Source organism: Lepisma saccharinum, chromosome 1 (genome assembly GCF_977018435.1).
Source record: "Lepisma saccharinum chromosome 1, izLepSacc3.1, whole genome shotgun sequence".
Taxonomy (NCBI): domain Eukaryota; kingdom Metazoa; phylum Arthropoda; class Insecta; order Zygentoma; family Lepismatidae; genus Lepisma; species Lepisma saccharinum.
In genome coordinates this window covers 208,312,052-208,326,714 of record NC_139229.1, presented here as the reverse complement: position 1 = coordinate 208,326,714, position 14,663 = coordinate 208,312,052, and positions in this window count along the sequence as shown.

Below are 14,663 nucleotides of genomic sequence, written 5' to 3'. Positions count from 1 at the left end.
TCTTCTCCCGTTTCATGAAGTACCTTTAAAAATGAATAATGTATATTTCTGTATCTGCCACTTTCTACATCTCTCACTTTGATAGACAGTAAAACTGCATATTTCAATAATTTCTCCTTCCCGAGGTATCTTTCTTTCAGGGCAGTAATAATATACTTTACTTCCAATTGAGAATTTCCACATTCATAATGAACATTTTTAGTGTCATCTTTAATGATTATATTACTTGCAGTGTCATAAAAAACATTGATGAACTTGGAGATGTTCCAGTTGATGGCAATGGAGTATTGTTATGCCAGTGGATTACTATACGCAGCAGTAATTCTACTTCAGTATCTAATTTTCTAACATCCCTCTTTGGAATATCTCCTATGAGGGTTAAATACCTTTTCACGGTATTAACCTTTTCTCTCAGCTAAACCGTTCGCCGAAGGTTTATATGAACATGCCCAACCTTTGACGGAACATCGTAAATTGCTCACTTGCAAAGGGTTGTCCATTATCTGAGACTAACTTTTTTAGAGAACCAAGTATGTAAAATTGGCTTTTTAAATGTCTCATTGCTTCCTGAGCCATTAAATTAGAACATTGCCAAACATTCAAAAATTTCGTGTGAGCATCAACACACAACATGAATAAATAACCTTTGCTATTCTGTATGCTTTATGTATCCTGATGTATGATTTTAAGTTTTAAAAATGCATTCCACCTTGTTATAAGTTAGAATATACTTATTTATGACATTCCAATCTTGATTCTCTTGTATCTTGTTGATTCTTTGAAGAATGAGTTTTACCAAACAAATTGTTTGTGCAGAATCTACGTGAGCCTTGTACCTGTTTACTTGCACCTACCAAAAAAATATTTTGGTTTAATTTATTTGTGCGTATTATTTCATGTTGAAGTACTACATGACAAACCTTTCAATGTTAGAAGGCATTTTAGAGCACCAAACTAACTCTCTGCAAATCTGTTTTAATCTCACTATGCCACTGTGCAGACCTGAGTCAGAAACTTGCATCGCAGTGTCTCGGGCAATACAATTCTATTTCCCCACATCAACAATCCATCTTCTGTTGACAGTTCCAGAGGTTTCTTCCATAAAGCGACTGCTTCCTCATTCATTTGTGAATCAATTCCTCTTACCCAACCATTCTTCATACAACAATTCATTGTGTGTTGTATGTTCCTTGATCGCCGATATTCGTAACAGTTGTAACTTTTGTTCTAGATCTGCATATGCCGTCAAAACAAAATCTGATTGCAATTCTTCAGGTAGTGGTAATCTTGACAAAGCGTCTGCTATTGGAACCTTCGTAGAATTCACACATAATTCAGAGATGCCATGAATATTTTCCACCTCTGCCAACGTGCATTGTGTTGCATTGGCACTGGTGTATTCGAATCAAGCAATGATTTGGCAGTCGTTGAATCAGTGTATATTGTAAATTTTTGACCTGCCAGATATAAATAAAAATGCTTAACAGACAACACAATGGCTAATGCCTCTCTTTCTCCCTGACAGTAATTCTTCTGAGCAGGTGAAAGTGTAGCTGAAAAACACGCCAATGTTTGATGTTCACCATCTATCCTGTGCCCTAATCGTCCTCCAACACCGTAACAAGAACTATCCATTTCTAGGATTATTTCTTTTGAAGGATCAAAAGGAATTATAGAAGGTGTCTGAACAATCTTATCTTTAACAGCCTTAAATTCCGATGCAAATTGATTAGTCCACAACCATTTTTCGCATTTTCTCAGAAATTGTAGATGACAAATTGTGAAGAAAATGGCTTTGAAATGCAACCATCCCTAAGAAACTTTGCAGTTGTACCTTATCCTTTGGCTCTGGACTTTCTAAAATAGCATGAACATGCTTTTCAGTTGGTGTGATTCCATTTGCCGTAAAACGTCTTCCTAAGTAAATCACTTCTTGCACTAGGAATTCAGATTTGCTTGAATTGACTTTAACATTATAATCTTTAAAGCGTTCCAGAACTTGATTGTTGTTAGGAAACATTCTTGTAAACTATCTCCAGAAATGATAACATCATCAATAAATGCTGCAACTCTTTCCAATCCTGTTAAAATTGAATCAATTACCTGTTGGAAAAGCTGAGATGAAACATTTGTACCAAATGGTAAACGTTGCATTCTGTACAAGTGAGAATCATAATTTAAACACAATATGTTTTGTGAGTGGATGCAAACTTACTTGTAAAAATGCTGAACGTAAATCAAGCCTGGTGTAGTACTTCCCTATTTTAACTTCTTGTAAAATATCAGGAAAATCTGGTAGAGGATACACTAAACCATCGGTTTGAAAATTGACCGTTTTAGAGTAATCTACACAGATACGTATAGAATTATTTGACTTTTTTACCGGCACAATTAGAACTAGCCCATTCTGAATGTTCTATAGGAGCTATAATATTGTGCTTACACATATTATCTATTTCTTGTTTTATTTGTTCTCGTAATGAATATACTATTCTGTACACTTTTCTGAACACAGGCCTGACATTCTTCTTTAAAGGTATTGTTACCTCGAAATCTTTAATGGGTGTACTAATATCCTCATTAAAAATTTCTGCAAAAGGTGTCAGCAATTGTAAACGACAGTCTTCAATATTCATTTGTTCTAAATTACTTGAATTCTCTACCTTGGCTTTATGGTTGTTCAGAATCATGGCTTGGCTATTTTGCCCTTGCACATTTGATGTTCGTGAACATTAACCTGTATCATCAATCCTTCGCTGATGTACCTTTGGAGTATCCATTATGCCTGAATGCTGAATTTTCGAACAAGCATCTGGTATCGAATCTTTTGATTCTAGACCTAAGCAAGCATGTGTAGAATCTTCCTTTTGAATGTAATCAGTTTCAGGAAACTCATTTAGAAGTTTGCTGCGCCAATTACCAAATAATATGTTCATTCCAGCTCTACCAATTAATATATTTGTATTGATCTTATCGCCAACAACAAAAGGCTTCATGTACATTTTGCCATGATAGTAAAGTTGTAAGCTTAATTGGCCTAATAAATGCAATCTTTCACCTGATATTGACGTATGTGAATATAATAACTGACTCAGTGTGAAGTTGCCAATAAGATTAGTGAACAAATCTTTGGAAATGAAATTAGCAAAGCTACCAGAATGAACAATAGCTTCTAACGATTGGTCTTGTATTATAAAATTGATGTACAAAGGTAAACATTCATTTTGCAATGAAATTTGATCAGATGCGTGTTCCAAATTAGAAATAGGTTCGTTTGCTTTTTTATTGTACATTTGTTTCGTGTTGGTAGTTAAGAAGGTATATGTACTATCTTCTTGCACAGAGAATAAGCTATGTTGAGAATTGCATTCTCCATAACCATTACCTAAATTGGTTATCTAAATTACTGTTTCTCATTTCACAATTTCCCTTATACATAGTAGATAAATTGACTGTAGGTCTGTTCCATTGTTTATTTCTTTCGAAACATGCAGCCGAGAAATGCCCTTTCTTCTTACAGAAGCTGCAAATATCATTGAAAACAGGACAGTTCTCTTTGAACGTACAACAACGTTGTACAGCGCTTACATTTTGTATCATTGCCTGATTTTGCCATGATACAAATTTTTGGCTAAATACAGTATGTGGTTTAGATTGTGGCATGCCTTTGTATGCATTATGTGTTACGAATCTTGATTCTCTTGTATCTTGTTCATTCTTTGAAAAATGGGCTTTAGCAAACGAATTGTTTGTACTGAATTTACATGACCGTTGTACCTGTTTACTTGCACAACCTATCAACATTTTGGTTGACTTTATTTTTATTTGTGCGTATTATCTCGTGTTGGAGTATCACATCACAACCTTTTCAAATGTGCTGGGCATGTCTGACACTAATCTACTTTTAGTATACTGTCGGGTAGTCTGAACACGAGTTTCTCTCTAAGACGCGTGTCTAATACGTCTGTTGTAAACTCACAAGTTATTGCAGCTACTTTTAAACGATTTATGTACGATGTAGCTCTCAAACCTTGCTCTTGCTTTATTTGCATAAAAGTGAATCCTTGAATCCATTTATTAACTTGTGGTGCATATATTTTTCTCAATGTAGCAAAGAGTTCCTGCAAGGTGCAATCTTGTGGATCCTTTGGATTTAATCTGTGTTCCAGCTCTTGATATGGTAAACTACCGATTACAGAAATAAGAGTAAACACTCGTTTCCTTTCTTCAGTGGCGTGGCATGACTTTTTCAAAAGTGTTACCGGCTATCAGTATGACAATTATGCCTGCTAGACGTTATCACCCCCCTCCCCCGGTAAAGAAAACGTGTCTTTGAGCTAGATATTTGTTCATTTCGTTCTTGTTTTGCAATCAGCACAGTGATTTAGCCACAAACACTCCTAGAAAGAACTAACTACCACTCATGAGCATGAATCAGTTACCACGAAAATCCAATTGTCAATTCTTCATATGTCTGTTTCTTTGCAATGAGGTGCGAAGGGGAAGAAGAAGAACCTCACTTTTCTTGGGTCAGTTTGACGTTTGTGTGGTGAGCACTGAGCGGACGAGAGAACTCCGCTCCTTTGTGGAAGGGAAGCTCAGCTGTATGCACTACTGTTGCCAACTTAGTGTTTTGGATCAAGGTTTGTCCAAATCACGAATCACACCAAGGAACTATATTTTCGTCTATTACCTAACTGGTTGCAGTTGTAGTTCAATCCAGCCTTGGCTTTGCACTCTACCTCTAGTTGCTTCACAGAAATGGTATTCCTATTTTAGGCGGGATTTAGCACCTTTATGTCAATCTGATGTGACAACACTGGCTGATCCAGTAGGTCTGAACGGAAACAGGGCCCCATAACAGGCATATGTATAACTCCAAAGTCCTTCCCTGCTCTTTCCTTGCATTGGCAGCCTCTTCTCCCTTGTTGCCTCTTCAGGGTAGTGGAATGGCCTCCCTCTTCGCTTCTGTCGGCTGCAGAAAAAATATCCTCTGCAATATCTACTCGACCGCAACGGTGTTCATTAACGTATTGAACAATGTTGTCATTTTATTGAAACAACTTTTTAATTCTTTACATTTTGCTGTTACCTGCACTAACACCGGCTACATGCACGCCATGCCTCTGCCTTTCTTGTATAGCATTAGCCTCAATAAAAGCCTTCAATCTTTTAATATACAAATTTATATCCTGGCTTGGATCATAAGCCTCCAATGCAGGTATAAAACGTACGTGTTTTTCCATACTGGCTCACTTGGACTTAATTAATACTTACAGTAGTAATTATTTATCTTATTTAATCCTCTTCGCCATTTTGTTATGTCCTAATATTTATGACATAAACAGAAATAAACATCTCAAGATTGGAAATTTATAATTAAATATATTCAAACTTGTAACAAGGTGAATTACATTTTTAAAACTTAAGTTCATCCACAAGACACACAAACAAGGTGCATAATCGTTACTATGCACAGAATATTACATTAGCCATAGCTGCCAGTTTACCATGTACAATAATAAAAAAAAGTAAAGTAAAGTGCTCCCCTGTGCATAGCACCACGCCATGAAGGCGTATAGGGGGTGTGGGGGTAACGCCCCACACTTTCTTGATCCCGGTCGTGAGTGGGGGTGATGTGATCAGCATCACGCCCCTGACCGCCTTTACCCCCCAGGGTTTCCCCCAGGTACCCATGTTATTCGACGCTGGGTGGGCGCCGGGGCCGCTTCCATCGTTAGAAAAGTTCCCGGATTTGAACCGGCCGGGGATCGAACCCGGGACCTTGAGCATGGTAGTCAGACGCGTTACCGACTGAGCCACCGCGGCCACCCATGTACAATAATGCATTTTATAATATATATCAGAATGAGACAGCTGTTTCTAAGTTGACATGAGGCCAAGGATGAGACAGGACTAGACCCTCGTAAGTCGTGTCTCACCTCGATACCATCCCTAGTGTATGAACAGTATGAATCTGGTGTATTGAGTAGAATAGTCTTCTGATGGATATAATAATGATAATAGTAAATTGACAAATTGTTTATTGTTGTTAGTTTATTATAATACTTGCTTTTGATTATTATTCAATTTTTATATTAACGACCTATTCCCCATAGAAATACAAAACACCAATAGCATCAACTTACTTGTGCCCTTGGAGCTAGAATTTGAGTTTTTAAGTTCACTTTATGCATAGAAAGGCTAATTGACTGGACGTACAGTTTAAAGTGAGATCCGAACCACTATGTGCCTCCATTGGGTATCGAACCTGGGACCCCTTGATTACAAGGTGACAATGTTACCATTGCACCATCGGGAAGGCCCTTTTAGCTTGAGACCACCCAATGATTCATCTTAATGATTATATTATTATATATTTGATATTGTGATTCATGGTGGATTGCTTATTGATATCAGTAAAGAACAGATTTAAAAAATTGTAAGAATGCATTGTTTGTGTGTACTTTGGAAGGTGTCTTGCTGCCTAGATAAACGTCAATATACACATCATGAATTTAGTGATATGAAGTAAAGTAAAGTAAAATAAACCAAATCAATAATTAACTGTAGTCATAACAATATTATGAAAAAGGAATATCATGATACATGGAAGGAAGGATTTATGAGATTTGTTGTATAACTTAAGTGTTTGAGTTCACCCAATGTTTTTCAGAAGTTGGCACCCCTACAAAACACTGTTGGATAGAAGAAGTCTTCAGCTACAAATCACTATTTTCCAGGTAGTCACCACTACTGATTATTCATTTTTGTGAAACATAAATAAACCTGGCTGCACTCATGAGGTATTTCAATTTTTCACATCTGTGGTGATGGCACTGTTAACAAAAATGTTGTCTGCTTAGTGCATCTCTCATCAGCCTGAACAGATGGAAGGCCTGACACACCAAATCTGGTCTACACACAATTGTTTCAGGGTCTTGAACTGGTATGTTGCCTGGTGTTATATTGTTGCAAGTGACCTTGTGCTGCATGGTTGAATATATATTCAGGATAAAATTATCTGACCAAAGCAGACTGTTCAGTGGTCGAAATCCATGGATTCATGCGGATGAGCTGATTTAGACTTGCTTCATTGTGTCGGGTGATAGCTGTGCATGTCTTGCAGGGACGTCGTTAGGGGGGGCACACGGGGTCACTGGTCCCTGCAAACACTCACGTGGCCCTGGAAAACTGTTATGTATATGCTGGAAATTTTACTTTGATGACAAAGATTGCAAAATAATTCTTCAGTAAAGTTTGAAACACTTCTTCAATTTTCAGTAGCACTAACCCAAGCAAGGCATTTCTTTCTTATTTCCCTGTTTCTTGCTTGTTGAACACAAACAGATGTATTGGCAAGAAGATGCAGTTAATGGTTTTGTGGTCTGCTCCGGTCAGGGAAGTCTGAGACCTATTGAAAATGCACTTTTCCTCCCTGCTGCACACCAGATCCAGGATCCCCCCCAAACCCGCACTTTCTCTTCATCTGGTCCTGCACTGGCACCATGGACGCCGAAAGAACGACACAAACAGGAAAATTTAGCTACAGGTGGCTAGAACTTTCTGGGGTAATTATTTTATGGGTCAGAAAAGATATCCCCATGCGTTTCAAATTCCAAGAACATAATTATATTGCTTGTCCCTTTTTCGGCGCGGGAATGAATGACATAGCGGTTCTTCTCATATGCACTCAACCCTCCTGCTAATGACCTGCCCGGCAAAAAAGGGGAAAGGCCACTTTCTGAAGATTCGGAGAAACATCGAAGCGGTCGGTTCATCTGTTGATTTGGTGGACAGTTGATATCTGTCAGATAGTTTGAAGTAGGATTTGTGGTTCGAGCGGTGGTAAACTTCTGTAAACGTGAGAAGATAGCATCACGGAGTGTTTGTGATCTCGTTTTCCTACATCGCGAGTAAAAGTCGAATGACAAGCTGCCAGATTGTCTTCTTCTGGAAACAATGGATCAGGATCGACTGATCGACCAAATATCCAACATATTGGCATTCTAAAAGAGAGTCTGACTACCACACAAGATCCTAGGTTCGACTCCCAGGGTGGTTTATCTCATGTATAATGAAGAATAAACCACGTTTCAATTAAGGAAGGAAACTAGGTATGTAGCAATTGATTTTACAGCCGTCAGCATGCTCTATAAGTATTATGTTACAAAATTTGTTTATCTTTCTGACTTTCTGTGATTTTTCTTCATTTAGCCTCTACCTGCAAATGCGGAAGCTGCTGCTACTTAGGTGGCTAGGTTGGCTAGACATACAAATATAATTAATCCCTAGTCATACAGCGAATAATACTTATAATATGGTCATGAGTTATGGAGAAGCAAATAACTTATCAAGCATTTTCTGTTTCTATTTGTTGTGCAGTGGTTAACAAGGTGCATTACGATGCCAGGGGTCCTGGGTTCAAATCCCGGACTGAACGTTTGTGTTCTTTATGATGGTCCTCTCATCAATTTCACATCACTCATTTTCATCTTCATCTTCACGATTAGCCAAAAAGTGTCAGAAAAGCGAAGTAAAATAAACGAAATCAATCATTTATATATTTTTATATTACGCCGCTTTTGTACCTCTTGGGTTAAATGCGACGATGAGGATGAATGATGAGCAGAATGAATGGCGATGGGACAGACATGATGCAACCATACCTGTCCATCCGTAGAGGAGAAAGTGATCTCCCGCCCCCTTCTCTTCTTCTCAATGTCCGAACCTTGGACCTCTGGTTTCGTAGCATATTATACTCAGTGGAATTCTTAGGAAGAAAAACTGTAAAAGTAGGGTGAAAAGAAGCAAAGTTGTACGATGCATAGAAAGCTATGTTTATTTCTTCTAAAACCTTCCAATTATAGAGTTCGTGTTTTAAGTCCACTGTATGCACAGTAAGGCTGATCGGGGATCCGAAACACTATGTGCCTCCACCGGGTATCGAACCCGGGACCCCTATTACAAGGCGGCGATGCTACCACTGCGTCGTCGAGGAGGACGAGAAAAACTTACAATTAGTCAGTAAAATTAATATTGAGGGACAAGGCCTGATAAGAGTTATTTCATTCGGTTGAGCCTAGTCATCACATAGAGTCCCATAGTTTCGAGAGCAGAAATTGCTTCCAAGTACTTCAAAAATTGTCCTCACGATGTTGGAACAGCATAGAAATTTTGGAACTAATACAAGCAGGCACATACCCAGGGAAGGGGCTCGGGGGCTGCAGTCCTTTCCCGAATCCTACAAATATTTGATTTTAATAAGCCCCTTCCGAAATCAAATTCTGGCTACCGGCCTGACCACCAGGCATCGAACCCTGAACCTTTCGATTGATTGATTAATTGAACTGGTGTTTTTAGGTCACTTTATGCACAGTAAGGCTAATCGCGACTGGACCTGCAGTTTAAAGTGAGATCCGAACAACTATGTGCCTCCATCGGGAATCGAATCCGGGCAGGTTGTTGAACCTGCCGAACCAAAGACGAGAGCGTAATTATTTGAGCGTGTGGGAACTTTGTTTTATCCAGTGCCATCATATTCAGTTTTCTACACACAAATAAGATTAATTTTAAGAAATTAGACGTGTGCATATAATTTCTTATCGTCATCATTTCCCAAGTGAACAATCAGATGCCACAAAAGACTCGGGCCCGCCCTTGAACTAAGAAATACCGGATTCGATTCCGGTATGAACTGTATACATGAGATGCCTAATCGGGACTGGTTTTACAGTGTAAAGTGGAATCCGAACCACTATGAGCATCCACCGGGTATCGAACCCGGAACCCCTTGATCAAGGCGACGATGCTACCATGCGCCACCGAGGAGGCCCTTGCTTCTTTCTTTTCCAAGATCCCAAACGGTTGATGCGAAAAATATAGGCCTAATAGCCTAAATGGAAGTGAGAAAAAATATGGAAAAGGCTAATTTTTGTGCGTAATAAAATTAAAATATTCTGCTTTTCTCTGGTTACAAATTCTAGTTAAACGTTATAATTTGAATGAATACGTCAAATCATGGGCGCAACATGAATGGACTGTCCCGACTAAATGGGAATGTCTTTTAGCCTTGCATCAATGGTTATAAAACAAAAATTACTCAATGTTGCAGACTGCAAACTTCTGGAGCCTGACTCTCTTTCCTCAGGCAACCCATTCCTATATGCAAGGATGAAATCGAAATTCTTGCACAATATGAAAAATCGTCATGAACATTTAGTATCGATTTACATTGAGATTTCAAATTTAAAGAACAGATGGGGGCCTCGCGATCTGTTGCTACGCCACTGTATGTATGTGTGTCTATATATATATACATACCTATATAATGTATGTATACAGTATAGGCCTATATGGTGTATAAATAGTTTTTTAATTTATAATAGTTTGATAGAAAAAATCTTACGTTTGGGCCCCCCCAAACTGATCAACCTAGCTACGTCCCTGATGTCTTGGCTCTCAGGTAGTGCCCGAAGTAAGGGGGATAGTATTCCCCCAGCTAGGAAGATTTCCACAAAACATCCCCCCAGCTGCCTTATTGTCACCGTGTTAAACCATAGGAGCATCCCCTCAGCTATCCCCATGGCAAGACCTAACATCTTCCCAACTAAGAATTTCCACTTCAAGCACTGTCTCAGATCGTTGTCCCTACTGTTGCAACATGCTGCCCACCACCAAGTTTAGTATGAAAAAATTCCATTGGTGGGGTAAGTTAAAGTAACTTCTTTCAAAGGATGTAGAGAGTATATATATACGTATATATAATACACACAGAATCCCCTCCCTCCTCTGGGCAAAATAAATTGCAACTTGTTTATATCCTATTTGGTGTTCCTAAAAGTTTACCAAGTGTCAATCGATGTCAGTAGCCTTCCTATGCAGGACTATCCCTCTGCTGCCACAACAAAACACTGGATATCCAGATATTTTAGCAAATCTAGGATATAAGGTGCTCTGACTGAGTGATCGACTCACCAACTCTCCATCACAGATCCTGATTCAGCCGCGATTTGACTAGAAGATACAGAAATTCTGGAAATTGTACTGAGACGAGACTTGTCAAGAGTCTCAGTCTCATCTCGAAACATAAACAACATTTACAGCATGTCACCACACACATTTTCACATATAGAGGTTCAGCACTTTCGTTAATCAAGTTTTTGTTTAACCAGTTTCGACGCTGCGAAACATATAGAAAAACTTAATTTTAACCTGAATACGCAACCCAGGCTCACAATTTGCAACCACTGGTAACGAAAAAGACATCTACGAGGCGCGTCCAAAAAGTAAGTTCGGATCAGGGGCGGCCGGACCCCCTCAAACTTCGCTTGCCCCCCATTCCATTAAAGGGCCCAATATATAACTTTCAATGTTTCAACATATTACTTGTGTGATGAAAATTCCATGAAATAATTCTGAGAGATTCTATGAGAAATGAGAAAACATTTTAGGTATTTATTTCCTAAGATTTCTAATTCGAATTATTTCTTCTATTTACGATTAAAAAACTTTTGCACATATGCATACAAAGAGGTGGTAAGTTATGCAGAATTCTCTTCTGACATGGACACATCAAACGTTGTGATACAAAATTCAAGTAGAAGTTGAGAATAGTCTGTTTTTAAATATGTCTGCTTTATTTAATCAGAATTAGTACTTTTAAAACATATATATACCTGAAAACATGCGCGTGCTACTTAATACCGCATTGCTGTTGCTGGAAGTTGCAGCGTCATATATTTATACGATATGTAACCAACGTTCGAAAAATTACGAGCGCGAACGCGCGTGTGTGTGCGCGAGGATGTGTGAAGTTTTAAACTCTAAAAAATAATAGTGGGAATATGTAAGGTAGGTGAGCCAAAGTTGGCCCACTTCACGAAAATCATATTAGTATTTAACAAAATTAACAAATGACACTACAGTATGTAACATTGTTACTCGTACACAGAATTTCCGAGGAAAAAATGTCATATCTACTAGTAAAATAATCATTTTCATATGTACCCGGAAATTAATATTAATGAAGGTTTCACCAACAAATGTCAATAAAAATGTATGTTCCAAGTGTATAAACAGAGCATATAATTTGTGTGAAAAGAGAAAAACACGCTGTTTCATGCAACATTGTTATTCGTACAGGCAAGAGTTTCAGTCTTCCTCGCATACAGTGCCACCGCTATTCGGGCGATTTCGTGCAGTTTGCAACTTCGTAACAAGTTTGAACATGCAGGCGCGCTCCCCGTCAAGCGGAATGCTGGCGTAGGTATTGTTGTAGGCCTAGCGTCTATCTATCAGCGTGTTCGAAATGGGCAAGGTGAAGGAACTTAGTTCCGATCGGAAGGACGTTATTATAAATTTGGCCCTTAGAGGTTATTCGTTAAGAAAAATTGGACAAACAGTCAATAAATTACACTCCACAGTTCAATACATAGTAAACAAATTTAGAGAGGACGGTTCAACACAGAATGTGCCGAGAAAACCAAAAGAGAGACGGTTGAATAAACGTGAAGAACGCTTTACTTTAAAAAGAGTGCGAGAAAACCCCCGACTAAGTGTTCCTCAGTTACGACCGTTAGTAGAAAATGTTGTTGGCAAGATGATGTCCGATCAAACTGTCCGACGTGCCTTGTGGAAGCATGGATATCATGGCAGAATACTACGAAAGAGGCCGTATGTAAATAAGGTGAATCGCACGAATATATTTTCATTCGCCAAAGAGCACCACAAGGACCAGTAATTTTGGGATAGGGTCATATAGTCAGACGAGTCCAAGATTAATATATACGGGTCAGATGGGATAAATAGGGTCTGGAGAAAATCAAATAAAGACAATGATCACATTAACACAGTTCCAACAGTCAAAAACGGTGGTGGGTCATTAATGATTTGGGGCTGTATGTCGTCCAAAGGTGTTGGTACCATCCAGTTTATTGATGGTATCATGGATGCATATGTCTATTTGGACATATTAAAGAACAATTAAAAGCAGAGTGCCCAAAAAATGGACATGCCGCCTATCTACAGATTCCAACAAGACAATGACAGTAAGCATAAGGCGCGAGTTAACATGAATTGGCTAATATGGAATGTGCCCAAACTACTACAAACACCAGCTCAAAGTCCAGACTTAAATCCCATTGAGCATTTATGGGAAAATTTTGAAGAGGCGAGTCCATAAAGCAGGCGTCAAGTCCAAACAAGAGTTGAAAACTGTTGTGCAAGCCGAGTGGAATAAAATAAGCTCTGAAACATGTCGGAAACTGGTTAATTCTACCGTATGAAGAACAGGTGTCAAGCAGTAATTTAAGCCAAAGGATACGCATCAAAGTATTAGAACTGTCAGTCAATTTGCTCTGAATACTTTTTTCTTTTATATTATTAAGTGTACGAATAGAAAAGTTGTACAAAAAAATGGCATGTTTCTCTTTCAGTTTCATTTAATTTATTATTGTCATTGGTTATACAGAATTTGGGTAAGATTTTATGTTCCTAATGATATTAGTTATTGAATTGTAAAGAAACAATTTCAAAAGAGTGTAGCAATTTCCTTTCAGATATTAAAGCATTTTCTTTGAAAATCCGTGTGTACGAATAAGAATGTTACATCCTGTACATCAATGCAGGGGCGGTTACTGATATTGTTGCAGTGTTGCACAACGACCGGATATTTTACGATGAAATTTCATGCTATTTGTTAGTATTTTTCTCATTGTTTTCCTATTAAATGTATTAAACATAAACAAATAATTTTACCCTTGATTGCTTCAAAAAAGCTAATTCCATTATGATCCGTTAAAAAGAAGAAAGCAACCTGCGAGATTTCACAGTATATGAGTAAACGTGCAGGTCGACGTTGCAGCGCCGAAGCAACGGCCTGATCTCTACAGCAAGGAGTATTGGAGCGAGGTTCAACGCCGTTGTTTCTATCCTATCCTCGTGCCTAAGCCGACTCCACGTTGCAGAGACTCTGAAACGAACGAAGCTCATCCACCAGGCGCACGCAGGCAGGGAAGAAGACTTCACGACGGACCGGCAGGAAACTCTGGGATGCTAATTCTTTTTTACGCCGTTAGAGAGCAACAGCGTGCAAATAGTAGGCAAGGTCTTACTGTCCCGTGTCTTAGACCAACAGACAAAATAAGGGAAAGATAAATATTTTCCTTTGGGGAGAATTTTAACCTAATTTACTAACCAAGCAAGCAGATGGCGATTGGCTACTCGACTGAACATATATTAAGTGGTTTAACAATTGATTCTACAAAGTCTCATGCTTTTATCGAAAAGTCAATGATTCCGGACTTAACCGCCGGACTGTGATAAAGACGCACTTTTTTTGGTGCTGTCCTCCATTTGGAGTCACATTTTATGGCGCATATTTCATTAAAATATATTAAAACTGATATCGTTTTAAAGCTTATAAATTAGGCTACAACTTTTATTCGAAACAATTTTTTGTCATTGAATTTGTTCAAAAGGTACAAGGCAAAAACTTCAGAAAGTACTAGAAAAAAATCACTTTTTGAAGATTATTTTTTAAATTACGTCAAATCACCAACATTATCGAAAAATTAAACAGAATCTTTTTTGTAGCCCATCTAATGAGGATTACGACTAAGAAAAAGATACCTGCCTACGACCATTGGTTACGGAGATATACG